This window comes from Euprymna scolopes, chromosome 30 (assembly GCF_053919585.1).
Source record: "Euprymna scolopes isolate OS-2025 chromosome 30, ASM5391958v1, whole genome shotgun sequence".
Lineage (NCBI taxonomy): Eukaryota > Metazoa > Mollusca > Cephalopoda > Sepiida > Sepiolidae > Euprymna > Euprymna scolopes.
The window spans coordinates 35879893-35906728 of record NC_136511.1 but is presented as its reverse complement, the minus strand read 5'-3'; the positions used below and the strand labels follow the sequence as shown (position 1 = coordinate 35906728).

General features: G+C 29.6%; 1 protein-coding gene across 1 annotated transcript in view; it reads right to left on the bottom strand.

Moving 5' to 3' along the window:
• LOC145254740 (uncharacterized) overlaps window positions 1-24911 on the bottom strand; it is a 49078-nt gene extending 24167 nt beyond the window's left edge. The window contains exon 1 of the mRNA XM_080113477.1: window positions 24722-24911. The gene's annotated coding sequence lies outside the window, so the exon portion shown is untranslated. The remainder of the gene's footprint in view (window positions 1-24721) is intronic.
• Window positions 24912-26836: the final 1925 nt, after the last annotated feature.

Genomic DNA, 26836 nt, shown 5'->3' with positions numbered 1-26836 from the left:
GAATAGGAATAAAATTAAAATTGTCTCAGCCATGAAGGATTTCTCCTCCACCGACCGAGAACGTAAAAGGTGAAGGATAGCATCAGAACAGATACTACACTGTGATCTTTTCCCGCAGGACAATAATTGTTTGTGCTTGATATGTTTCTTTAATTGTTTGTTCCCTAAATTCATAATTCAGTTTTATCAGTTTTTTGTATATTGCTTTAAAATTACGTAATTTTACAGAGCTAATATTTATATATAAGTTCAGGTTTATTATTAATCGAACTGTGTTCTTTTCTTCTTAACATGTTTTAATTTTCTTTTTAAAAATGCCCTCATATAGTATCAACAGTAACAGTTTGACAAATCTTACCTACATTGTCTGCACACATTTGTCAGTTAACAGGCCTTCTTCCTCTGGGAGACGCACGGTAATTATAACTTCACTCTTTTTGAATTTGTCTATTTCCTCGTTGTGTCCACTTTTCAATTGAAATATACACTTTTGGCCTCGTTTTTAATGTCATCTATGTCTTCATTTGCAATTTTTACAATTGATTATTGAACAAAATACATATCGGTATGAAGCGTCAATCTCTGTTTTCCTTCAAAGCTGACACACAGTTACAGTTTTCTCTACTTTATTCCGTAAGTTTGGGTTGAGATACGTAATTATTTTTTATGTGAGCGAGTACACATTTTACACAATCGCCAGAATTCATGGAGAGTTCCCCTACATTCAATGATTAGATTTGTTATAAACCGCAACCTAAAGAAATGTAAAAATTATTATTTCTTTTTAAATATATACCTTACAAATATTGTCTGTATTTTTTTTTGCTACATTCTCTTTTTAATTTTTTTAAAATAGTTTTATTTGTTCCATTTGTAATACCTGTTGCTACCAGGTACCTTCAATAAGTTTCCAGACTTTCTCCGTATGGGCACTTTTGATAATACGCACATGAAACTAGTCCCCTTCGAAGTAACCTCCTCCAGCTGCAATACACTTGAACCGTTCCAACAACTTCTGGAAGACCCTAAGGAATTCCCTTTGCGGGAGTGTGTCAATGATCCGCGTTACAGCCTTTTACATCTCAATTGTCTAATAGCGACATTTTGTTAGGTTTTTCTTGAATAACCAAAAGTCACAGGGAGCAAGTCTGGACTACAAGGAGGGTGAGAAACTGTCTTGATGCCCATCCTAGTCAAATAATCATTAACAAACATTACGCAAATCTTCAAGCTGTAGCTGTTCATTTGTAACCGAAATTAAAAAAAATACTCAGTCATCTCATAAGATGTATAGCACTAACATTCTGAATTTTAAAAACTCTACGAGAATTTTAAATGCCAAAAGTCGGGCAACGTATCTAAGTCACCTCATATATTGTTTAATGAAAAAGAAATATATTGGTGTGAAGTAAAATTTTGTTACGAAGTGGGAGAATGCTTGTCGAGAGAGAGAGAGAGAGAGATATTCTACTTAATATGCGAGTGATTTTAGATTGCAACGTGGAGAAAGATGATGCGTCATGGCATAAACCTAAGACTTTTATTTAAAAGAAAGTCCAAATAGCTCAGTAAGTAGAATAATTATTCATACGAGTATCGTCCCGAAAATAAAGCTTCTTTTTTAAAACTTAAAAATTTGAAGAGCTGCAAAGACGAGAGTTGTACCTTTAAAACGAGCAAACATTTATGCTCCAGAATTTACTTTTCTACATAATCATAACTAATTCTCAATTCACTTTTGCTAGCGATGAATGATGGCTGTAACTGGGCGCCCAGAGCTCGCTTTTTCATAATACGATCGTTTCAAATGTAAAGCCTCCTGTTTTTAACTCAAATATTTGAAGAGCTACGAACACAGGAGTAGTACCATTAAAACGAGCGACCTTTTGTGCTCCAGAATATTTTTCTACACAGTTTTCACCATTCTCAATGGATTTTTGCCAAGAATTCAATGATCAAGCTCTGCTTCTGGTGCACATACAAAACAGGTATTGTTTCTTGGAGTCTTACACTGTCAATATATGCAACGGAGAGATTAAATGTTTAGGTGATGAATGTACAAGTTCATTCATCATAACATTGCAATTTGCAATCAAGTGATAAGGCCAGGTGAGAATCTTATCCGTGACCACCAGGAACCACACAGTTTGTAACGTCTACCACCATCTCGATCGGATCGAAATTCCTCATCGGTCCTACATGACATTCTTCTAGAATATAAGAAAACTATCTTACGATCAAAATCGGCCTCGTCGCCATTTTAGGCCATAATTTGAATTATGGGACAAGAAAAGGCACTTTCCATTGAGTCTTATTTTACTGTTAACGTCACCGATTATAGTATCAGGAAATTATCACGAGCGGTTGTCATTATCTGTGCCAGTTGTCAAAGATGCCTTGGAGTGACGTTGCTTAAAACTGCGATGGAATTTATTTTTAAAAAAAGGTCCAGAAATGAATGTATTTCTTGTCCCAAAGATGAAGAATAATTTTCCATGTGCACAGGTGTAATAAAAGGCATAATTTTCGCCGGGGGAAATACAATGTGGTAAACGCAGATCTTTATCAAAAGTGTATTTAATTATTCTAATTTTAAAAAGTGTATTGAATTATTCTAATTTTTAAAAGTGTATTTAATTATTCTAATTTTTAAAAGTGTATTTAATTATTCTAATTTTTAAAAGTGTATTTAATTATTCTAATTTTTAAAAGTATATTTAATTATTCTAATTTTTAAAAGTGTATTTAATTATTCTAATTTTTAAAAGTGTATTTAATTATTCTAATTTTAAAAAGTGTACTTAATTATTCTAATGTTTAAAAGTGTATTTAATTATTCTAATTTTTAAAAGTGTATTTAATTATTCTAATTTTTAAAAGTGTATTTAATTATTCTAATTTTTAAAAGTGTATTTAATTATTCTAATTTTTAAAAGTGTATTTAAATATTCTAATTTTAAAAAGTGTATTTAATTATTCTAATTTTTAAAAGTGTATTTAATTATTCTAATTTTTAAAAGTGTATTTAATTATTCTAATTTTTAAAAATGTATTGAATTACTCTAATTATAAAAAGTATATTTAATTATTCTAATTTTTAAAAGTGTATTTAATTATTCTTATTTTTAAAAGTGTATTTAATTATTCTAATTTTTAAAAGTGTATTTAATTATTCTAATTTTTAAAAGTGTATTTAATTATTCTAATTTTTAAAAGTGTATTGAATTATTCTAATTTTTAAAAGTGTATTTAATTATTCTAATTTTAAAAAGTGTATTGAATTATTCTAATTTTTAAAAATGTATTGAATTACTCTAATTATAAAAAGTATATTTAATTATTCTAATTTTTAAAAGTGTATTTAATTATTCTAATTTTTAAAAGTGTATTTAATTATTCTAATTTTTAAAAGTGTATTGAATTATTCTAATTTTTAAAAGTGTATTTAATTATTCTAATTTTGAAAAGTGTATTGAATTATTCTAATTTTTAAAAGTGTATTGAATTATTCTAATTTTTAAAAGTGTATTTAATTATTCTAATTTTTAAAAGTTTATTGAATTATTCTAATTTTTAAAAGTGTATTTAATTATTCTAATTTTTAAAAGTGTATTGAATTACTCTAATTTTTAAAAGTGTATTTAATTATTCTAATTTTTAAAAGTGTATTGAATTATTCTAATTTTTAAAAGTATATTTAATTATTCTAATTTTTAAAAGTGTATTTAATTATTCTAATTTTTAAAAGTGTATTTAATTATTCTAATTTTTAAAAGTATATTTAATTATTCTAATTTTTAAAAGTGTATTGAATTATTCTAATTTTTAAAAGTGTATTGCATTATTCTAATTTTTAAAAATGTATTGAATTACTCTAATTATAAAAAGTATATTGAATTATTCTAATTTTAAAAAGTGTATTGAATTATTCTAATTTTGAAAAGTGTATTGAATTATTCTAATTTTTAAAAGTGTATTGAATTATTCTAATTTTGAAAAGTGTATTGAATTATTCTAATTTTTAAAAGTGTATTGAATTATTCTAATTTTTAAAAGTATATTTAATTATTCTAATTTTTAAAAGTATATTTAATTATTCTAATTTTTAAAAGTGTATTGAATTATTCTAATTTTTAAAAGTGTATTGCATTATTCTAATTTTTAAAAATGTATTGAATTACTCTAATTATAAAAAGTATATTGAATTATTCTAATTTTAAAAAGTGTATTGAATTATTCTAATTTTTAAAAGTGTATTGAATTATTCTAATTTTTAAAAGTGTATTGAATTATTCTAATTTTTAAAAGTGTATTGAATTATTCTAATTTTTAAAAGTGTATTGAATTATTCTAATTTTTAAAAGTATATTTAATTATTCTAATTTTTAAAAGTATATTGAATTATTCTAATTTTAAAAGTGTATTGAATTATTCTAATTTTTAAAAGTGTATTGCATTATTCTAATTTTTAAAAATGTATTGAATTACTCTAATTATAAAAAGTATATTGAATTATTCTAATTTTAAAAAGTGTATTGAATTATTCTAATTTTGAAAAGTGTATGGAATTATTCTCATTTTTAAAAGTGTATTGAATTATTCTAATTTTTAAAAGTGTATTGAATTATTCTAATTTTTAAAAGTGTATTTAATTATTCTAATTTTTAAAAGTATATTTAATTATTCTAATTTTTAAAAGTATATTTAATTATTCTAATTTTTAAAAGTGTATTGAATTATTCTTATTTTTAAAAGTGTATTGCATTATTCTAATTTTTAAAAATGTATTGAATTACTCTAATTTTTAAAAGTATATTGAATTATTCTAATTTTAAAAAGTGTATTGAATTATTCTAATTTTAAAAGTGTATTGAATTATTCTAATTTTTAAAAGTGTATTGAATTATTCTAATTTTTAAAAGTGTATTGAATTATTCTAATTTTTAAAAGTGTATTGAATTATTCTAATTTTTAAAAGTGTATTGCATTATTCTAATTTTTAAAAGTGTATTGAATTATTCTAATTTTTAAAAGTGTATTGAATTATTCTAATTTTTAAAAGTGTATTTAATTATTCTAATTTTTAAAAGTGTATTTAATTATTCTAATTTTTAAAAGTATATTTAATTATTCTAATTTTGAAAAGTGTATTGAATTATTCTAATTTTTAAAAGTGTATTGCATTATTCTAATTTTTAAAAATGTATTGAATTACTCTAATTATAAAAAGTATATTGAATTATTCTAATTTTAAAAAGTGTATTGAATTATTCTAATTTTAAAAAGTGTATTGAATTATTCTAATTTTTAAAAGTGTATTGAATTATTCTAATTTTTAAAAGTATATTGAATTATTCTAATTTTTTAAAAGTGTATTGAATTATTCTAATTATTAAAGTATACTCTAATTTTTAAAAGTGTATTGAATTATTCTAATTTTAAAAGTGTATTGAATTATTCTAATTTTTAAAAGTTTATTGAATTATTCTAATTTTTAAAAGTGTATTGCATTATTCTAATTTTGAAAAGTGTATTGAATTAATATAATTTTATAAACGTGTATGGTATTATTTTAATTTTTAAAAGTGTATGGATTTATCCTTATTCTTAAAAAGTCTATTAAATTATTCTAATTTTTAAAAGTATATTGAATTATTCTAATTTTGAAACGTGTATTGAATTATTCTAATTTTAAAAAGTTTATTGAATTATTCTAATTTTTAAAAATGTATTGAATTATTCTAATTTTAAAAAGTGTATTGAATTATTCTAATTTTTAAAAGTGTATTGAATTATTCTAATTTTAAAAAGTATATTTAATTATTCTAATTTTTAAAAGTTTATTGAATTATTCTAATTTTAAAAAGTGTATTGAATTATTCTAATTTTTAAAAATGTATTTAATTACTCTAATTTTAAAAAGTATATTGAATTATTCTAATGTTTTAAAGTGTATTGAATTATTTTAATTTTTAAAAGTATATTGAATTATTATAATTTTTAAAAGTGTATTGAATTATTCTAATTTTTAAAAGTGTATTGAATTATTCTAATTTTTAAAAATGTATTTAATTACTCTAATTTTAAAAAAATATACTGAATTATTCTAATGTTTAAAAGTGTATTGAATTATTCTAATTTTTAAAAGTATATTGAATTATTCTAATTTTTAAAAGTATATTGAATTATTCTAATTTTTAAAAGTATATTGAATTATTCTAATTTTTAAAAGTGTATAGAATTATTCTATTAAGGCGAATCAAATAAGGTTGTTTAAACAGTTACATTAAGGGGTAGCTAAAAGTTTACCTTTTTGAAAAAAATTACAAATGTGGACTCGTTTTTATCCGGCACTGTACATATACAAATATAAATATATATGCAAGCATACATATATCTACATAGATGATTGGGGGCGTAGTTTGCTTGACCTGTGTTAGCTAATTGAATTTCTTGTGTGCGGGGCGTTTGCATGCAGGACGCTCGGGTTTAAAATCCTAAGTTCGGATGTGTATCACTGATGAGCCCGTTGACAGTCATGGCTCTTGCGGACTGCGACGTAGTTTGGCTGTGGAATATATTATATACACATATATATAGATACATATATATATGTACATGAATACATATATACATATATACATACTTATACATATATCGACATATATACACATATATATATACCTATATATACACATATATATACATATACACATATATTTATACACAGATAAGTATACACATATGAATACACATATATATACACATATATAATGATATATACATATATTAATACATATATACACATATATTTATATATATACATAAATATGTACACATAATACATATATAAATATATATATACGTATATATATACGTAAATAAATACATACACATCAACATATATAAATACATACATATATATATATAATTAAATATATACATACATATACATTTATATACATATAATATATACTAGACCACCCGTGACCCGTTGGGTCAGTACGTTATATTAGCTATGGAATTCATGTATGAGCGTGACACTTGTGGCATAAAGAAAATAGTTTTTTTTTACATAACAGAAGCATTTCTATGAAAGTATATTAAAATGAAAAAAGAATATAGATAGATTTCTATGAGTCGTTCTGTTTATTATAATTGTTATTTTTTTTTAAATTACAGTTATTGAATTATAAGTGGTTGGTCATAATTATAGGTAAATATGCACTGAACAGGTATCATAATCCTTATTATAGTTAAATTCAAATTTTGATATATCATCTTTTAAATGAAATTGTTAGTTGAAAGTACAGAATAATAAAAAAAACACTCTCCACATGTTAATAATGGCTTTTTAAATAGAAAATGAAAATAAAATGTAACTTTTTTCATTTAATTTAAGCAAACATTCAGTACCCATTGTGTAAAGGAAAACACTATTTAATGTAATAGAAATGTGTGCATTTACCGATTCAGCTTGCCGTTTGGAAATGTAAGCAGAAATGTAAGCAGACGACTTTAAAAAACATGGGAAGAAGAAAAAGAAATTTTTTTGTAATAACGCCCTCTAGTAAAAAGGTCTGCATTAGTTAAGGGGGATATCTCTATCCAGTTTTACGTCGCTACCTTTTTCTCTCTCTCACACATACACGTAACTATTTCTCGCGTACGTAACGAAAACAGAGGGAGTAGGAGTGTTGAAATCTATTAGAGGGAAAGTGAGAGGTGTTTTCTTTCCATAAATTGTATAGGGTAATATTTCATATTAATAATAGATTCATAGATAAATAGATTTTATAATATATATTATAATTATCTATGAATCTATGTATTATTTGTATATATAAATAACTATTTGATCAAATTAAACGAAATTGTTTGTATTAAAAGCGATATAAAAATTCCGGAATTGGAATAACGGATTGAAGACGCTGCTATTTACGCATGCGCAACCGGATGTTGAAAACCGGAAATCTGATTGCAAACATACAAGATCCATAGACTTTTAGTATTATACTAGACCACCCGTAACCCGTTGGGTCAGTACGTTATATTAGCTATGGAATTCATGTATGAGCGTGACACTTGTGGCATAAAGAAAATAGTTTTTTTTTACATAACAGAAGCATTTCTATGAAAGTATATTAAAATGAAAAAAGAATATAGATAGATTTCTATGAGTCGTTCTGTTTATTATAATTGTTATTTTTTTTTAAATTACAGTCACTGAATTATAAGTGGTTGGTCATACTTATGCACTGAACAGGTATCATAATCCTTATTATAGTTAAATTCAAATTTTGATATATCATCTTTTAAATGAAATTGTTAGTTGAAAGTACAGAATAATAAAAAAAACACTCTCCACATGTTAATAATGGCTTTTTAAATAGAAAATGAAAATAAAATGTAACTTTTTTCATTTAATTTAAGCAAACATTCAGTACCCATTGTGTAAAGGAAAACACTATTTAATGTAATAGAAATGTGTGCATTTACCGATTCAGCTTTCCGTTTGGAAATGTAAGCAGACGACTTTAAAAAACATGGGAAGAAGAAAAAGAAATATTTTTGTAATAACGCCCTCTAGTAAAAAGGTCTGCATTAGTTAAGGGGGATAACTCTATCCAGTTTTACATCGGTTACCTTTTTCTCTCTCTCACACATACACGTAACTATTTCTCGCGTACGTAACGAAAACAGAGGGAGTAGGAGTGTTGAAATCTATGAGAGTGAAAGTGAGAGGTGTTTTCTTTGAAACTGCGACAGACTTCACGAAGTTGAATATTTTTAGCCGTAAAAAAAAAACAAAAAAACTACGGTTGATTTTATAAAATTATTTATTTATAATGACATGAATTAAAGATTTCTCGCGTACGTAACGAAAACAGAGGGAGTAGGAGTGTTGAAAAAAAACAAAAAACTATTTGATCAAATTAAATGAAATTGTTTGTATTAAAAGCGATATAAAAATTCCGGAATTGGAATAACGGATTGAAGACGTTGCTATTTACGCATGCGCAACCGGATGTTGAAAACCGGAAATCTGATTGCAAACATACAAGACCCATAGACTTTTAGTATTATATAGATATGCATACATATACATATATTTCTACATATACATAATATATATACATATATATATACTCAAATAATTATGCATATACATACACTCACACACATATATACATATATAAACACATATGTATACACACACATATATATATATATATATAAACAAAGATATATATACAGATATGTATGCACACATATATACATGTATATGCACTAATATATATATACATAAATAAACACAAATATATAACAAATATGTACACATATATACACAAGTTGTCTGATCTAGCTGAAATTTTGCACGTGCAATGATTTATATCTCTACGGGTTATGTGGCAAATTACAGCCCTGAACTAATTGTGGTTTCTGTTTTACAGGTGTTTGAACTGAGTCAGGTGTAAAATGGAGCCTGTTGAATGTCGAGTAGTGATCAGGTTTTTGTATTTGAAAGGACGCACACCACAGGAGACTTTTGATGAAATGAAAGAAACTTATGGTGATAATGCCACATTATATGAACTTGTAAAACGCTGGCATCGTGAATTCAAACATGGCCGGAAGTTTGTGGAAACAGCTCCCAGACCTTGTCGCCTCCCTTCTTCCATTGATGAGTCATCTGTCCATTTTGGAAGATCGGCGCATTACTATTCGCCAAATAGCCCAAGATGTCAAGATTAGTACTGAGTCTGTGGAAACTATCATTCATGACCATTTGCATATGCATAAGGTGTCTGCCAGATGAATTCCCAGGTTGCTCACACCATTCCAGAAGCGAGAACACATCGAGTGCTTGAGGATGGATTTGGAGATGCGCCAAGAAGAGGAGTCAAAATTTTTCAAAAGACTGATTACACAGGATGAAACCTGGGTCTATCACTATGATCCAGAGACCAAAGCCTAGTGAATACAGTGGAAGCACTTTTTTATTACATTTTCATCCGAAACAAGGCACATTTCCACTTTTGTGTAGGGGGCTACTATCAGGGGCAGCAACTGCTGGGACATTATGTAGGGATTTGGGCAGCAAGATGTCGGTTCACGTAACACTTGAACTTTTGCATGCCAGTACAGTTGGAGAAGCAGGGACCTGAAATGAAATTCCAGAGTCTAGCGGTTCTGGGGAAGAAACTACTGGGGTAGAAAGATCTTTTACATCTAGGGATCTCTACTGCGTGGGCGTGGGATTTAGCTGCCTGTCGGGGTTGTCGAGGGTGTCTACGTCGTGGGGGCACAAGTGTCTGCAGTTCGTCAGAGCATTCATGATTAAAATACTTGTAGAACAGGCAGAGGGATGCAAAGTTTCGTCGATGGGACAGAGACTGAAGCTTAGATGCCAGTTCAGGACCTATCTAGGAACGTTGTCTAGGAGCGAGAGACTAGCAGCAGATGCACCAGTCCAAATGTGACAGCAATACTCCATACATGGGCGAATGGTGGCCTTATAGAGGTACAGGAAACTACTTTCAGGTGTTAATAGCTTTCTAGCACGGTAGAGAGAGCCTACTTTCTTCGCAGCGGCCCTGGCAATGTTTTCAATGTAATTGTTCCAACTCATGTTTCCTGTGAACGTTAGGCCAAGCAGTTTGAAAGATGTACTCTCAGATAGGGAGTCACTGGCCATTGCTATTGGTGGCAGAGAAAGTTTCTTGTAATTATTGAAGGAAACCAGTTTAGTCTTGGCAGCATTGAATGTGACCATCCATTTTTGTCCCCATTCCACTGCAGATTTGACGTCATCCTCTAGTGTTTCTGCGATTTCTTTAGTTGTGTTCATTTGTTTTCCTGTCATGCTTGTTATAGAGTGTGGTGTCATCAGCATATATACCCATCTCAGAGGCAGTTTAGTCGGGGAGGTCATTAATAAATATTAGGAACAATAGAGGTCCAAGGATAGACCCCTGAGGCACTCCCGCATTTATATCATATTGTTTAGATGTACGACTGTCGAGGACAACCTGGATTTTTCTCTTATCTAAGAAGGATTTAATTATGTTGAGCATTCTACCAGTGATACCGTATGATTTAATTTTCCTGAGGAGACCCTCATGCCATACCCTGTTAAAAGCCTTAGATATATCTAGAGTTACCGCTCTGCCCTCCCCCGCTTTGTCAAGTGAATGGTATATACGTTCAAAGATTACAGTGAGGATGTCTGCGGTGGAACGGACTTGTCTAAATTCATATTGTTTGTCAGTCAGAAGTTTAGCATCTGTAAGGTGACGGACTAGAGCATGGTTTATTATGGTCTCAAATATTTTGGCGAAAAGTGGGAGGAGGCTAATGGGGCGATAATTTGATGGGTCAGTTCTTTCGCCAGAATTCTTGAATACTGGTACCACAGAAGCAGGTTTCCAACAGCCCGGAAAGCATGATTCATTAAGGCATTTGTTGTAGAGTTTGGAGAGAATTGGAGCTACTTTGGCTGAGCACTTTTTTAATAGCACAGCTGGAATGAGATCAGGTCCACATGCTTTTGAGCTGTCAAGGTTTTTTTATGATAGCATGCACCTGAGCAGGGGTGATTTTTAGATCGTCAAGCGTGGCGTCTGTCCGCAAAGGAAAATCAGATAGGGGGTGGTTAGCAGGGTCCAGTGTGGAGTTGGAGGCAAACCGGCTGGCAAGCATATTAGCCTTGTCTGTTCCTGAGAAAACAACCTTGTGATTGTTCGTTAGTGGGGGAATTGTTGATTGCCCATTATTTACTACACTGTTGTAGATTTTCCAGAAGTCACGAGTTCCTAATTTTTGTGCTTCGATGCGTTTTTTAGTGGTTTCAGTAAATTTTCTCTTTACTTCTAGCTTCTATATACTTCTGTCTGTTTGAACTGGACTTATGTCGGTTAAATCTGCGGTATGCATGCTGCTTTTGAGCAATGGCACTTGCGCAAGTAGAAGTAAACCATTGGGGAGAGTGGGGCTTGCTATAAAATTTCCGCCTGGGAGCATGTGCTTCAATTGCTGATTTGAACCATTCAGTAGTCTCATTTGTGCACTGTTCAGCAGGAAGATAAAAAATATTTCCCCATGGAGCATCTTTGATAAGATTTCTGATGGCTTTCCAGTCAGCCTTTTTATAATATCTCGTTGTTTTGAGCACTGGCTCTTCAGTTTTGGGTCTAGAGTTTAGGGCGACTCACCATCTCCAAAGAAAGCAAGGGTGCAGCCCTCCGCTGGCATTATACAAAGTATACTTACGCAGATGGATATGAAAAGTCTTTATTAAAGTTTGTGCCTATTTCCATTCTATGGAGGCCAGGCACGAACGCAGACCCCACAATTTTATTATACCATCCCTATTTAAGTTAAAACATATTATCAATGTTTTATTATGCACATCTATATCAAAAACCCTTTTTTTATTTTTAAAATTTTTTATTTCCATACTTTGTGGACCAGGCGCGTACGAAGACCCCACAATTTTAATGAATCATCATTATGCCAGATCAAACATACGCATTCCTGTGTCTCGATACATCTATCATTATATGTGATCAGTTTTCTATAATAGTCAACCATATAGGAGCCTATTCATGACCAGACACATACAAAGACGTTCAGCGTTATATATATTATCTATAATATAAAGCTGAACGTCTGTGTGTATATATATAATTAAATTACATTTTTCGTAATTTTATATTTCTAATGTAATCTCTCCCCTCCTAAATTAATTTGTCATACTTTGGGATTAGTTCTGTTTATAAAATTGTTAGGTGAAAGTACAGAATTGTCTCATAAATTAATTAAATTTATAGTTATTTTATATTTCAAATGTAATTCTCGCCCCCCCCCCACCACACAAAAACATAAATTGTACTGTAATTTTTTGCTCCCCACTCTTGATCGTCAAACTTGAAAAAATGCTAGATATGATGTGTCTCATTGAACGTTTTTTTGCCAAAAATTGGGTGCTTATTTTACGATAAATTTATATAGAAAAGTGATCCCCACGCTAAAATATTAATTTTCAAAATTTCTTCTTTCATATTATTTATAAAGACTATTTAAATGTATTAGGCTCCAAAAAAGTAGGGGTGGATCCCGTTGTAAAAATTGACCATTTTTAATTGAATATCTTAAATAAATTATAAAGAAAATCTGTTTCGCAGGCAATTAAACACGCTTGCTATGGTATAACTATTATAATGCATCATTGACAACATCTATTACATTTTATAAAGAAAAAAGGAGCAGATAATGTATGGGATGGTGGATTTTGCTTACATGGAAAATTTGCCCTGTGTCTGACTTACTCTGCCCTCATCGGAATGTAAATAAATGAGGACATTAGTTTTAATTATGTTTCTCTAACAAATAAAAAGGTTACTTAAAAATTAAGAATAAGCGAAAAAAAAATTCCGCTCAAATTAAAATAAAAATAATAATTCAGCTCAGAAGAATATTTCGAAAATGAAAACAAATCTATTATAGAAAATATTTAATAACCTGCTCCTTTTAAAACAATTTTTCAATTAAACTATCACAGTTATTTCCCCTTTGGTTTTCTTGTTTGAAAATTAAACGGTTTCAGATTTCAGATAAAATAAGTTAAATCAAATGTAAATTGAAATGAAAATAAACTAAATAATTATTTTTTTCTAATTAGTATAGTCGAAACGAAACTATTATGTTGAATAAGTAATATCATCGAGCTAATTATTTAAATAGATTTAATTTAATGCGATATGCTAATGACCGTAACTCAATCAATGTGTGGTTTGCAAAATGCTATATATAGAAGTTAATTATAAAATATGATGTCTCTTTGACAGAAGCATCCAATCATGGGCGTTACTATTTCTTGACCAGGAGAGGTGTACATACATATTGCCGTTATATTTCTTTGGTCATTGGGAGTTGTACACACGCACAAACGCTTCTACTTTATATATATATACATATATATATTCATATGTATACACATATATAAACATATTTATATGCATATATACATACAAGTATATATATATATATATTCTTAGATGTTCTTGTTGAACGTTACAGAGAGGGGGAGCTTTCTCACTATCATTAATAGGAAGCCTACTTTCACTGCCTTTTGCCTTATATGTGAACTGGTCGTCTTTTGTACCCAAATCACGTAAGGTCGTCCACATTAATACACTGGTACATAGAGCTCTCGTGATATGTTCACCAAACAGATCACGTGTTCGAGCTGCAACTTTTTTTTATTTTTTTGCTGAACACACACCTACAAACACCCGGGCAACGCTGGGCACACAGACTAGTTTTTATATAAAATGGCTTGAATTGTAAATAATTTTCCTGCTAATGGGGGAATTATTTACTGTTTGCGAAGCGATTTTGCCTGTCATTTACAAAATAACACCTCAGTTTACCTGCCTATAAATAGATAGAATTTTGGAGGGTGGGATTCGTTTCGTTTCATTCAAAATATTTACTAATTTATATTAGTTTTTTGCACGGAAACGAAACGAAACTTTTTCGTTTCGTTTCGTTCATTTTTCGATTTGCTTCCTACATCTATAATTATTGAATTACAAGCAGAATGCGGCAAATACAGGTTGCCCCCCTCCCAAAAAACAGACCCCACCTCTAATTAGGCCCCGTTTCTTAGTGTTTTGTCCGAATGAAATGAAACTTTGGTCATAACTAGTTTATAATATTCAAAACATCACATCAAAACACTAGGGTGTTTGGCCTTTAATTCTCCGTTCTTCAGCAACTCATTTTGAGAAATCGAAAAAATCTGATCTTAAAAATAGTATTTTTCTCTTATAGATTAAAAAAATAATTTTTACAGGGGGAATATTTTATGTTACATCGACAAGGGTTGATAAAAAAACTACCATGAAACATGAACAGTTATCATTAGAGTAACCCCAAAATTGCTTTTATTGAGCAGATTTATAAATTTGACAAAGTAATTATATGCAAAACTTCATAAATCAATTAAAATATTTAAATTTCACGTTAAAAACATTCAATGCGCATTGATTGCAAATTTTTAGGTTGCCCTAATTATAATAAAAACTAATTATAATAAAAAACTAATTATAATAAAATCTAATTATAATAAAAAACTAATTATAATAAAAAACTAATTATAATAAAAAATAATTATAATAATTATAATAAAAAACTAATTATAATAAAATCTAATTATAATAAAAAACTAATTATAATAAAAAAACAAATTATAATAAAAAACTAATTATAATAAAAACTAATTATAATAAAAACTAATTATAATAAAAACTAATTATAATAAAAAAACTAATTATAATAAAAACTAATTAAAATAAAAAACTAATTATAATAAAAAACTAATTATAATAAAAAACTAATTATAATAAAAAAACTAATTATAATAAAAAACTAATTATAATAAAAACAAATTATAATAAAACACTAATTATAATAAAATCTAATTATAATAAAAAACTAATTATAATAGAAAATTAATTATAATAAAATCTAATTATAATAAAAAACTAATTATAATAAAAAACTAATTATAATAAAAAATAATTATAATAAAAAACTAATTATAATAAAATCTAATTATAATAAAAAAACTAATTATAATAAAAAAACTAATTATAATAAAAAACTAATTATAATAAAAACTAATTATAATAAAAACTAATTATAATAAAAACTAATTATAATAAAAAAACTAATTATAATAAAAACTAATTAAAATAAAAAACTAATTATAATAAAAATAATTATAATAAAAAACTAATTATAATAAAAAAAAACTAATTATAATAAAAAACTAATTATAATAAAAACTAATTATAATAAAACACTAATTATAATAAAATCTAATTATAATAAAAAACTAATTATAATAGAAAATTAATTATAATAAAAACTAATTATAATAAAAAAACTAATTATAATAAAAAACTAATTATAATAAAAACTAATTATAATAAAAAACTAATTATAATAATAACTAATTATAATAAAAAAACTAATTATAATAAAAACTAATTATAATAAAAACTAATTATAATAAAAACTAATTATAATAAAAACTAATTATAATAAAAACTAATTAATATAAAAAACTAATTATAATAAAAAAACTAATTATAATAAAAACTAATTATAATAAAAAACTAATTATAATAAAAACTAATTATAATAAAAAACTAATTATAATTAAAACTAATTATAATAAAAAACTAATTATAATAAAAACTAATTATAATAAAAAACTAATTATAATAAAAAACTAATTATAATAAAATCTAACTATAATAAAAAACTAATTATAATAAAAAACTAATTATAATAAAAACTAATTATAATAAAAAACTAATTATAATAAACACTAATTATAATAAAAAACTAATTATAATAAAAACTAATTATAATAAAAAACTAATTATAATAAAAAACTAATTATAATAAAAACTAATTATAAAAAAAACTAATTATAATAAAAAACTAATTATAATAAAAAACTAATTATAATAAAAACTAATTATAATAAAAAACTAATTATAATAAAAACTAATTATAATAAAAACTAATTATAATAAAAAACTAATTATAATAAAAACTAATTATAATAAAAACTAATTATAATAAAAAAACTAATTATAATAAAAACTAATTATAATAAAAACTAATTATAATAAAAACTAATTATAATAAAAAAACTAATTATAATAAAAAACTAATTATAATAAAAAACGAACGATACAAAACTACAGTGAAACGAACAAAACGTTATTTTTTGTAAAATGTTTGCTGCGAAAGTTTGGACTCCCTCCCAGATCTTCCTGGCTACGCCATTGAGAAAGATAAATATAAGATAAGAAAACCTACCTTCAATGTTGTGGTTTCAGTTTTAATTTCTGCTGTCACGCCGGCAAGACGAAAGCCATTCGATGAAACTTATTTTACTAAAAAAAAGTCATCCCTTTGCTGACCCCCAACCGCCTACTTTTACACTCCTTAACATAGGAGTTTAACTGGAGATAGTCACTTCCGATTTACGAGAAAGAAACTTTGATTCGCTACAAATAATTATATTAATAGATCCGTTGTTGCGTGGCAAAAATCAATGGGGAATAATAAATAAAAGATAGCGACGAAAATATTAAAAGGAAATAAAAGTGCCATTTTTTTTGTTTGTCTTTAAAAACAAAACTAAAAAAAATCATTAAACCAAGCAAATCTATAAAAGCTGTTGGCATGTTTCTTTGGGATGTATATTTATGTTTACGTGAATTAAACTTCCTTTAATGTCTCCCCTGTCACCGACACACGTTCAATAAACGTATATGTTATATGTTAACAAACCGTATCCTTTTTATTTTTTTAGAACGGTTCGTTGATTCGAGAGCACAAACACGTGCCACGCACACAGAGAATAATCTATGGTATCCAACGCGTTTGCAACCAGTTCGTGGAAAGTGGAGGTCAAATCGAATTCGTAAAACGAAGTTTAAAAAATAACCAAACTAGTAAAGACTTGTTGGCGGACAACAGCAGAGTAGAGCAAGCCACGTAAAAAGATAAAATGGTATTGCATCTCCACAGTAATATAAAACATTCACTCTGTGTGTGTGAGAATTCCTTCCTCATAGGTTCCGAAACGGCTGGGCCTATCTTTCGTAAATTTCACACAAAGCTAATTTATGTCTGGCTTATATATGTTTGGCACAGAAATTCGTCCGACAAACATCAAAAATCGAAAAAATCCGATCTTAAGAATAGCTTTTCTGTCTAATAGATAAAAAAAGAAGAATTTTTACAGGGGAATATTTTACGCTACACCGACCAAGGGAAATAATAACATCTCAACAATTCGTTTTCGGAAATTGAAATAATCTGATCTTAAAAATAGTCTTTTTTCTCTTATAGATTAAGAAAACAGAATTTTTACAAGGGAAATGATAAAATTTCAGCAAATCATTTCTTCTTAAAAAAGAACCAGATATAGCCATCTTGAGATGTAGCTCAATGGTAGATCATTCGACTACAGATCGAATAATCCCTTGTTCAGGCCTGGGAGTATCTCACCATTTTATTCCATTCTTTCTAAGGAGTTCAATCTACGATAAAAGAAGACGCCCATTTAAAATCGCCGCAAATGATTTGCATATTTTAAAGTTAAACATTAATCAGAAGTTACTTTTCCAGGGTATTCATCGCCAAACCCAAATATCAGTTGACGTAATATTGTAAACAAACGCAGACGGAATTTGATGAAAGACATTATCATTATGTTTTATTTATCTATTTATTTATTTTTGCGAATTAGTTCGCTATGAAAATTATTCCTCGTAATATATAATAATCAACAGAGGATTGATTCTCTAAAAATACATACGCAATCTAAATTGTACGACCGGGCAACGCAGCACGTCCAGCTAGTCTTATATATCGACCGAATATCTTCCAAAAAGGTAAATCAAACTTAGATAGAGTAGGCACGATCACGACCTCCTCTAGCAGGCTGTTTCTAGGAGCAGAAAGATGAACAGGAAATGTTGCCTTTCGTCCGTTGAGAACGAAGCCATGGTTCTATATCTTATGTCGGCCACAGCAAAGACCCTGACTCAACGTTGGGAAGAATTGTGCAACATAGAATCGTTCACGTTTCATTCCCGTTAGGAGTTGTCAGGCTAAAATGCATGGAATTCGTGTTACCTATATATATATATATATATATATATATATATATATATATATATATATATATATATATATATATATATATATATATATATATACACACACACACACACAAACAAACGGTGTTTAGTTAGCTAAGAAATCAGATTTCTTGTTATTCCCGCCGCCAGTGGGCTTATATTTTCAGCAACCATATATACTAGCAGGCCGCTCGGCGTTGCCCGGTAGTAAGATACGTTTAGGTATGATTTTTTAATTCATGCAGATTACGTAATTATTATTATTATTATTATTATTATTATAGAGACAATTCTGTATCGATTATTATAATGAACCTAATATATGGCAGTGAGAGCAAAACTTATATATATATATATATATATATATATATATATATATACATATATATATATATATATATATATATATATATATATATATATATATATATGATTTCAGTGCTACTAGCTAGAACCGGAACCAAAACCAAAACATACAATTCTCCACCGTTATTTCTTAGCTGCTGAGCCAAGCCCCTCTCTCTCTCTCTCTCTCTCTCTCTCTCTCTCTATATATATATATATATATATATATATATATATATATATATATATATATATGTATATATATATATATAATTATTATTTATTTTCACCTGTCATCTCTTTTTTTAAAAGATGGAATCGCCTGATTGTCGAAGATAAGATGAATCTAAGGCCCACAGTGTTTTAAAATTACATAGATATATCAACACGAAAAAGATACAGGTTAAAATATACGATTGAGAAATTCTGTTTTAATTACCCTAATTAGTCGTAATTTATAATTAACTGAACAAAGCACACATCTCTTAGATATCTCTCATCCAACTCTACAATAGCATCGAAAACTAAGGGACGAAATTTTAAAACCTAATATTTGTTAGAAATAACAATTGTGGAAAGCTGAATTTTTTACAACTGGTAGTCGTTATCATCCATAATTACATACTAAAATTTGAATCATTTGCAAAGGATACAAAAAGAATTATAACAATTATGTATTTATTTTTAAAATAAGAACGTCCAAAAGTAAGGGACAAAAAGGAGCAGAAAAAGGAAAGGGAAAAAAGAAGTGTGACAAACGACACGCGGAAATAAGTTTACCGGTAAACTAAGATAAAAGAAATGAGTTTACCGACAAAAAAAATAGACAAGAAGTTGTTCACTGGAACAAATAATAGATGGGGCAGTTAGTCAGAGTGTGGCGAACAAAAGGACCCGGGATATATATATTTATTCATTTTTTTAGGATTGATGATGAGTTTTACTACAGTAGGAACGATTTACGGACGGTCTTGAGCTTGTGACGGTTGACGACAGTTTAACCGAAGACAGTTAGTTTCATAGTCGAAGGCAAATCGTGGCTTGGAGGAGATGGAGAAATAATTTGATTAACAGACTGACGAACAGAGGCTCAAAAGCAGATGTAGATGTTTAAAGGGTCTGTTTTATCGCGGGGTACATATTGAGACAGCATATAACAGGGACCCAGAACAGAGGATGATAATGACACTGTTTACATTACGACAATGACTATGTCGATTCTTGGTGACCTCACCTTATTAATACGGTGCTGAGGCATTTATGCAAAAGTTTTTATTAACGCAGATAGAAAGGAGATACTTCACTTATGATAATGGCGGAGGGGAACACAATACTTTTAGCAGTTATACAAGATGATAAACAAAACACATTTAGGACGACGACGAGACAAGTTTACAAAATATAAATGTATGACGTGACTGTCCCAGGGAGCGGTTAAACTTCCCACTCGAGGGGAGTCTGAGACTCCCAAAATACTGAAGAAAGCCGGGCAGATATGATTCTTTTATTCTTTAATTATCATCGGTGTGCCCGGGCGACAGCGAAAAACTCTGCTGAGAGAAAAGATTAGGTTTGTGATTTTCATTTTTATGAAAATCGACAACGATGTCATTTTTTGAAATTTGTGCTCCAAAACCGGTAATGTCTCCAGGTTCTAGACTGAGGATGTTTATAATTCAAATGCAATGCGTCGACCCAGGGGGTCACGGGGATGACCTTACAGAGCCATGAGAACGTTTGCCGATCCACAGGTGCACTCGCGGGGGGACCTCCCTGGGGTGACATTGTTGGGTATGATTGGTCTAGGGAACAACCCCGGTTTCCCCTGAGTATATCAACAGAGCGCAAAGTCGAAAACGACAGTTAGTTTTGGAGTTAGTTGTTTAGAGTTTGAGACAGAGCAACTTGTAAAGAATCGCCACACACACTCCCCTCTTCCCACACCGACCTCACAGTTATATCGAAGAGAGAAGTGAAATCTACTTATAGACTCAGTGGAGTCTGACAATCGACTATTGAACTGTAAGACAATTGTACATAATTAAATATTTGTATATCATTATTTCTTGAAATTAATCAAGTAGGCTAAAGCACTGAGTTGTTTTCTTTTGTGTGCATGAAATTGTTTTTCCTTCTATAAGCTTCACATGCCTCTCAGCAGTGGTTTAGTTCACAATACATTCTAGTTTACATTGCACTGTAGAGAACCTACTATTGATTTGATAAAGTATTTTATATAATAGCTTGAATTTAAGTTTAAAATGCAAAAGCTAAGTATCACAGTTCAATTTTACTCTAGATAGAAACATTCAATTCAAACGCCTACCTATTTTATAAGCCTAGTCTTTCTGCTTCTGCAGTAATAATAAGTTCTCAAATGGACTTATGATGTTAGTTTGTATAAAGCGTTAACTTTAGTCAAAATAGCCTGTTACTTCTTTTATCGGATTTGTCAACTATCGATTAACACAAATTATCGAATAAATTCCAATACAAAACCTATCTAAGAACACTGCTTGGGACATAAATTCCATTACCGTGAAAAAAATCAGCTGAACCGTTTAGGAGTTCATAGAAAACGAAGACTTTCTTTCTCTCTCTCTCTCACGCACACAAAGTTCCTTTTAAATAATAGAAGAGATAGAGATGTATCAATTGTTATCAATTATTTTTAATCTTCTATAGATTTCGTCTGACTGTCGACGATCTCCGCTGATCCAGCCGTTGATTCAACCGATTTTTTGAAACAATTTAAAGACACTGTTCAGTTATTTTTTACTAAAACAGTTTCTTTTCGCCTTCCACTTTCTGCTTAGCGGAAGTCTTACCGGTGTTACACAAAAAAATAATATCCACCCTGGTTAAAATTTTACCGATTTCAATGACAATAAAAATATGAGAGTGTGAAACATTCGTTGGTGATCATTCACTGCTTTGCAATGTCGGACCCCCTTGCTAGTCTATAATATAAATCTCACCTGCCTGTTTACATGCATGTATTATGTATGTATGTTTGCATGTCTGCCAAAAAATTTCGACAGAGCCGATGGATGTTTACGATATTGGTATCATCTCGAAGCTCGACCCTTCGGACGACCAATATAAAAAAATGGCCAAAAACGTTAATTCTTTCACCCTCAACTGGGCACTTTCTACAGGGAAAGATCGCTTTTATCACCGATATTTCCGGAATTCATCCCATTATTTCGATTATCTAACCTTAATTAAAACCTACCTCACTTCCGGTTTGGCGATAGGCGAAATAGCAAAGACGTCACGTTTTTCTTTCACGTTCTTTTCCTCCTTGGCGGTACGGGTTCGAGCCCACCTGCTTACTACCACTTTTTTGTTTTGATCAACACACACCTACAAACACCTGGGCGCCCAGGCTAATCTATAATATAAATTTCACCTCTCTGTTTAAATGTATGTATGCATGTAAATATGCCTAAATATTTCGACAGATGCGACGGATGTTCACGAGATTGATATCATTTCGAAGCTCGACCCTTCAGACAAAAATATTAATTTCTTCACCGTCAACTGGGCACTATTCTACAGGGATATTTCCGAAAGTAATCGCCACTTTCCGATGATCTAGCCTTAATTGAAATCTACGTCACTTCCGGTTTGGCGACGGGCGCAATAACAAAGACGTCACGTTTTTCTTTTCACTTTCTTTTCCTCCTTGGCGATACGGGTTCGAGCCTGTCTGCCTGCCTACTACTACTCTTTATTTTGCTCAACACACAGCTCCAAACACCCGGGCAATGCCGGACACCCACGCTAGTTATATAATAAAATCCATACTCCTCTTATACCACGGAGATAAATTTAGTTCTCCCACCCCCAAATGGCCTCAATATTTTATCCCTCACTGCACAATTATTTCGCTGCTAATGTAATTATCGCTAGACGCCGCATTCTATTATGTCACCTAGCATCTTCTCTCCTCTTCTGATGAGAAGCATTAGGTTTCGTAATACCATGCTATAAAAAGTTCATACTTACCCTATACCCCTAATTGATGTATCACTCTTATTGAATAAATAAATAAATCTTTTTATATTAGCCAGCTTTTTATATTTCGACCAGCTAGATTTATTAACTAGAGATCTCTTCAGGCGATACAGCTTATACGAAGGCAGAATTTGTAATGAAAATATCAGGTCATCTATGTCTCCTGGAGGTTCCGGTAAATGTTGTTAAGAAATAGGGACAAGGGATAAGATTTTATTTCATGTAAAGAATACTAAAAGGTGTGTGGATTAGGGTCTGTATTGAGGTATGGGATAAAGTAGAAAGTATGGGGGTTAAAAAGCCGAGATGGAAATAGTGAAAGACTGGAAAGAAACAGTGTATGTATGCCTACGCGATATCCGCTTCAAATCCTAAGCATACTAGTGCGTATAGGGTCAATTAGCAGGGGAGTGTAAAATTGTAAAAAATTTTAAGAATATCTATGCGAAAAAAGTTTTAGAATTAATCGGAATCATTTCATTATAAAATGCGTTTTATATGACTCACATTTGTCGCAGAAAGGTACACATCCCTCCTGCCCATCCAAGCCCCACCACTATCAACTCCGCATAGATCTGTAAAGAGATATGGGAGAAAAGGAACAGATGTCACGAAGGAAAAGGTGAAAAGAGAAGAAAAAGTGGAGGTGGAAGAAGCAAGGAAGGAAGGAAGGGGGATTTCAAACTTTTTTCTTCTTGCAACCCGTACTCCCACCTCTGTCCACTACACCCACCCTCAATCATATTCTTTATCTTTTTCTTTTTAATTTATTCTTTATTTATTTATTTGCTACTTGTAGTCTTAATAAATGAACCAACAATAATAATATTAATAACATTAATAACAGTAAGACAAATAATAATTAGAACAATTGTAACAGTAATTTTGAGGATAAAAACAGTAAATACTCAGACTAATAAAATCAAAAAGTATGCAGAATGTAGAAAATCAATATAGTACTCTAACTAAAAGTATTAGCAATAATAAAACGAAAAACATCATTAACAACAACACAATATATATATATATATATATATATATATATATATATATATATATATATATATATATATATATATACATGGGGTTGCTATTTTCCAAAAGTAGAATAACCAGTGAAATATAAAGAGGTTCATACAGCAGGTTACATTTGTCTTTACATAAGCAGTAGTTTGTTGCTCCACACTCATGAACATGTTTCGGTCTACTAGAATTTACGTACTAGAGACCTCATCAGGCAACAGCCCTTATTTTCGAAAACGGAATTCTAAATGAAGAGCGAAAGTCTATCCTCAGCAAAAGAAGGCTTTTTTATCATGAGTTTGAAGAACAAGATTGAATTGAGTGCGAATTTATTAGTTTATTCATTCTCGTATCTGTTTTTTTACTTATTTATCGGTGACTTTATTCATTTTCGTGTTGGTGTTAGGGGTTAGAGTTTGTGGGTTGAGGGGATTAGGTTCTAAATCTAGGGATATACAGATGTTATCTTTAACAAGCGAGAGGCTCGTTCGTCCATGTCTGAGACTTTCAAAGGTCAATGGGTCATAAAATTCCCTTTTTTTAAAAGTTTATTTCAATTTAATATGGTTATATCTTAGAAGAGGTTAGGAATTTACCCGGGTCTGTTGAATGTTGTCTGGGCTTCTGTTATATACTGGTTGGTATGGCGGTGACGTCTTTTTTATTAGCACCCAGCCTGTATTTTCACTATCCGAGATTTTTGAATATCTCGATAGATATAGAGATAGTTCGTTTGACATTTATATGTTTGTTGTAAGTCGTTTAGTGAATGGAATGACCGCTGTTCATTTATCAATGAATAACGAGACGCTTTGTTATAAAACAATTTTGTTTATTTAATAAACATTCATATACACATAATCGGCGGTAGAGGTGGTGGTGGAGATAGTGTAGGTGGAGAGGGTGTGGTTGCGACCGTGACAGGCAGTTGAGCGTCGTCTGTCCTCCCCTTTTCTGCTGTCACACTCTGACTGACTTGACTCTTGTTTATCATTTCTTTTTATGAATTTTCCCGTTAACCAATTTACGTCATCGACCCACATTCTGACCCTGTCGATGTTTGCTGTTGGTCTTACTTGCGGCCGAATTACGTCATCTTATTCCTGGGTTTCATTTTTGTCGGTTAGGGTTTAAGTTCATCCGAACTTTGCTCCATTCAACAGTCTGACCCATAAACCGACTTGCGTCATAGGACCAGGTCATCCAATTCCAGGTTGCATTTTGATGGCCCGGATTTCCAGTTCATTCGCACCTCTCCCTCTCTCTATTACACTTCCAGTGAACGGTTGAAGGGATGGAAGGGGGGTTAGAGGCGTAAAAAAGAGAAAGGAAGGAAGGGGGAAGAATGAAGAGAGACTAAGAAAAGTAGAAGAGAAGGTGGCATCATTTAATAGCTCTGTTTTATCTTACTTAAACAAAATCGGTTATTCTTTTTATTTATTTATTTTTTTGGACCTTCCCAATATTAATTTCTCTTTCGTTTGTTCCTTTAATGTTGATTCATTAAGTTGTGTATTAGTAAATTTATTAAATACTTTTTTAATGATAGTAATTGCAAAATTCAGGATATATATCATTTATAAACTTATGATGGTTAAATTTAGCCTTTTTTAATTTTCTATTTATTTATGCTTGTTTTACCCAGGAAAAGTGTAGTTTTGGATTTCGTGAATGTTGGACCTGACGAGGTGTCATTTATTCTCTATATTGCTCTGTAATTACATTTAGTGTCTTAAATAAGAATTTCTACAGAAATATATATATATATATATATATATATATATATATATACATATATATATATATCATTAGAAGTAGATTTAAATAAATATATTACAGAGTTAGTCTTTAAGTTTATATATAACGGTGTTTAAATTTATGATGTACCTGGTGATTGTGAGATGTTAAAACTAGTCCCAGCTAAGGGTTGTCGATTAAGAATTTATGGTTAAAAGGCGTTTATATAGTACAAAATCTATTAATTTCAATTAGAACAGAAAGTTAACAATTTGTTAATAATTATAGCTTATAGGCTAATTCATACTTGTGTTTTTTATTGTTTGGGTAAAGTTGTACCAGAAGCATTTGTCTAGTATTTGTGTTCAGGCATGAGCAACAACAAGCATACATATAAGTTTAATTTTGTTGGATATTTCTATTACGAGTAAAACATGATTAACAAAGTTTGCGGGAGAATAAATTGGAAATATAACATACATGCGTATGCCAAGTCCCAACCTTAAAGTGGATTGATTGAAGGACATAGTTGAATATTTGGAGTATGTAGAGAAATTACTTGTAAATGATGGGTATGATCGTGTGGAGTGATTTTACGAGCGGTAATGACAAAGACGGTGTAGTTGTGGATTAAAGAAATATTAAATTTAGAGATTTAGGTGATTAGGTGTATTTCTGTGAGATATTATTGTGAGTAGTTTTAAAAGCGTGTTTGATAAGGATTTAACGGGGGAGTAGTTCGTAAGTGAAAAAGGAAGTGTGATTTTTAATGCCTACAATTTATCGATGTTTCTGGTTTTATATTTAAGAGTTCATCCCTACGTTTAAATTTCGTGATAAAGAGTTTTTCATTTAAGCAAAGAAGACGAGGGGAATTGAGCGATTGACAAGTTTTTTTTTAAATTATTATTAGGATTTCATAGTTAATAATACGCGTTAAGTTATTCTTCTTAGTAACTTGTAATATACAACCA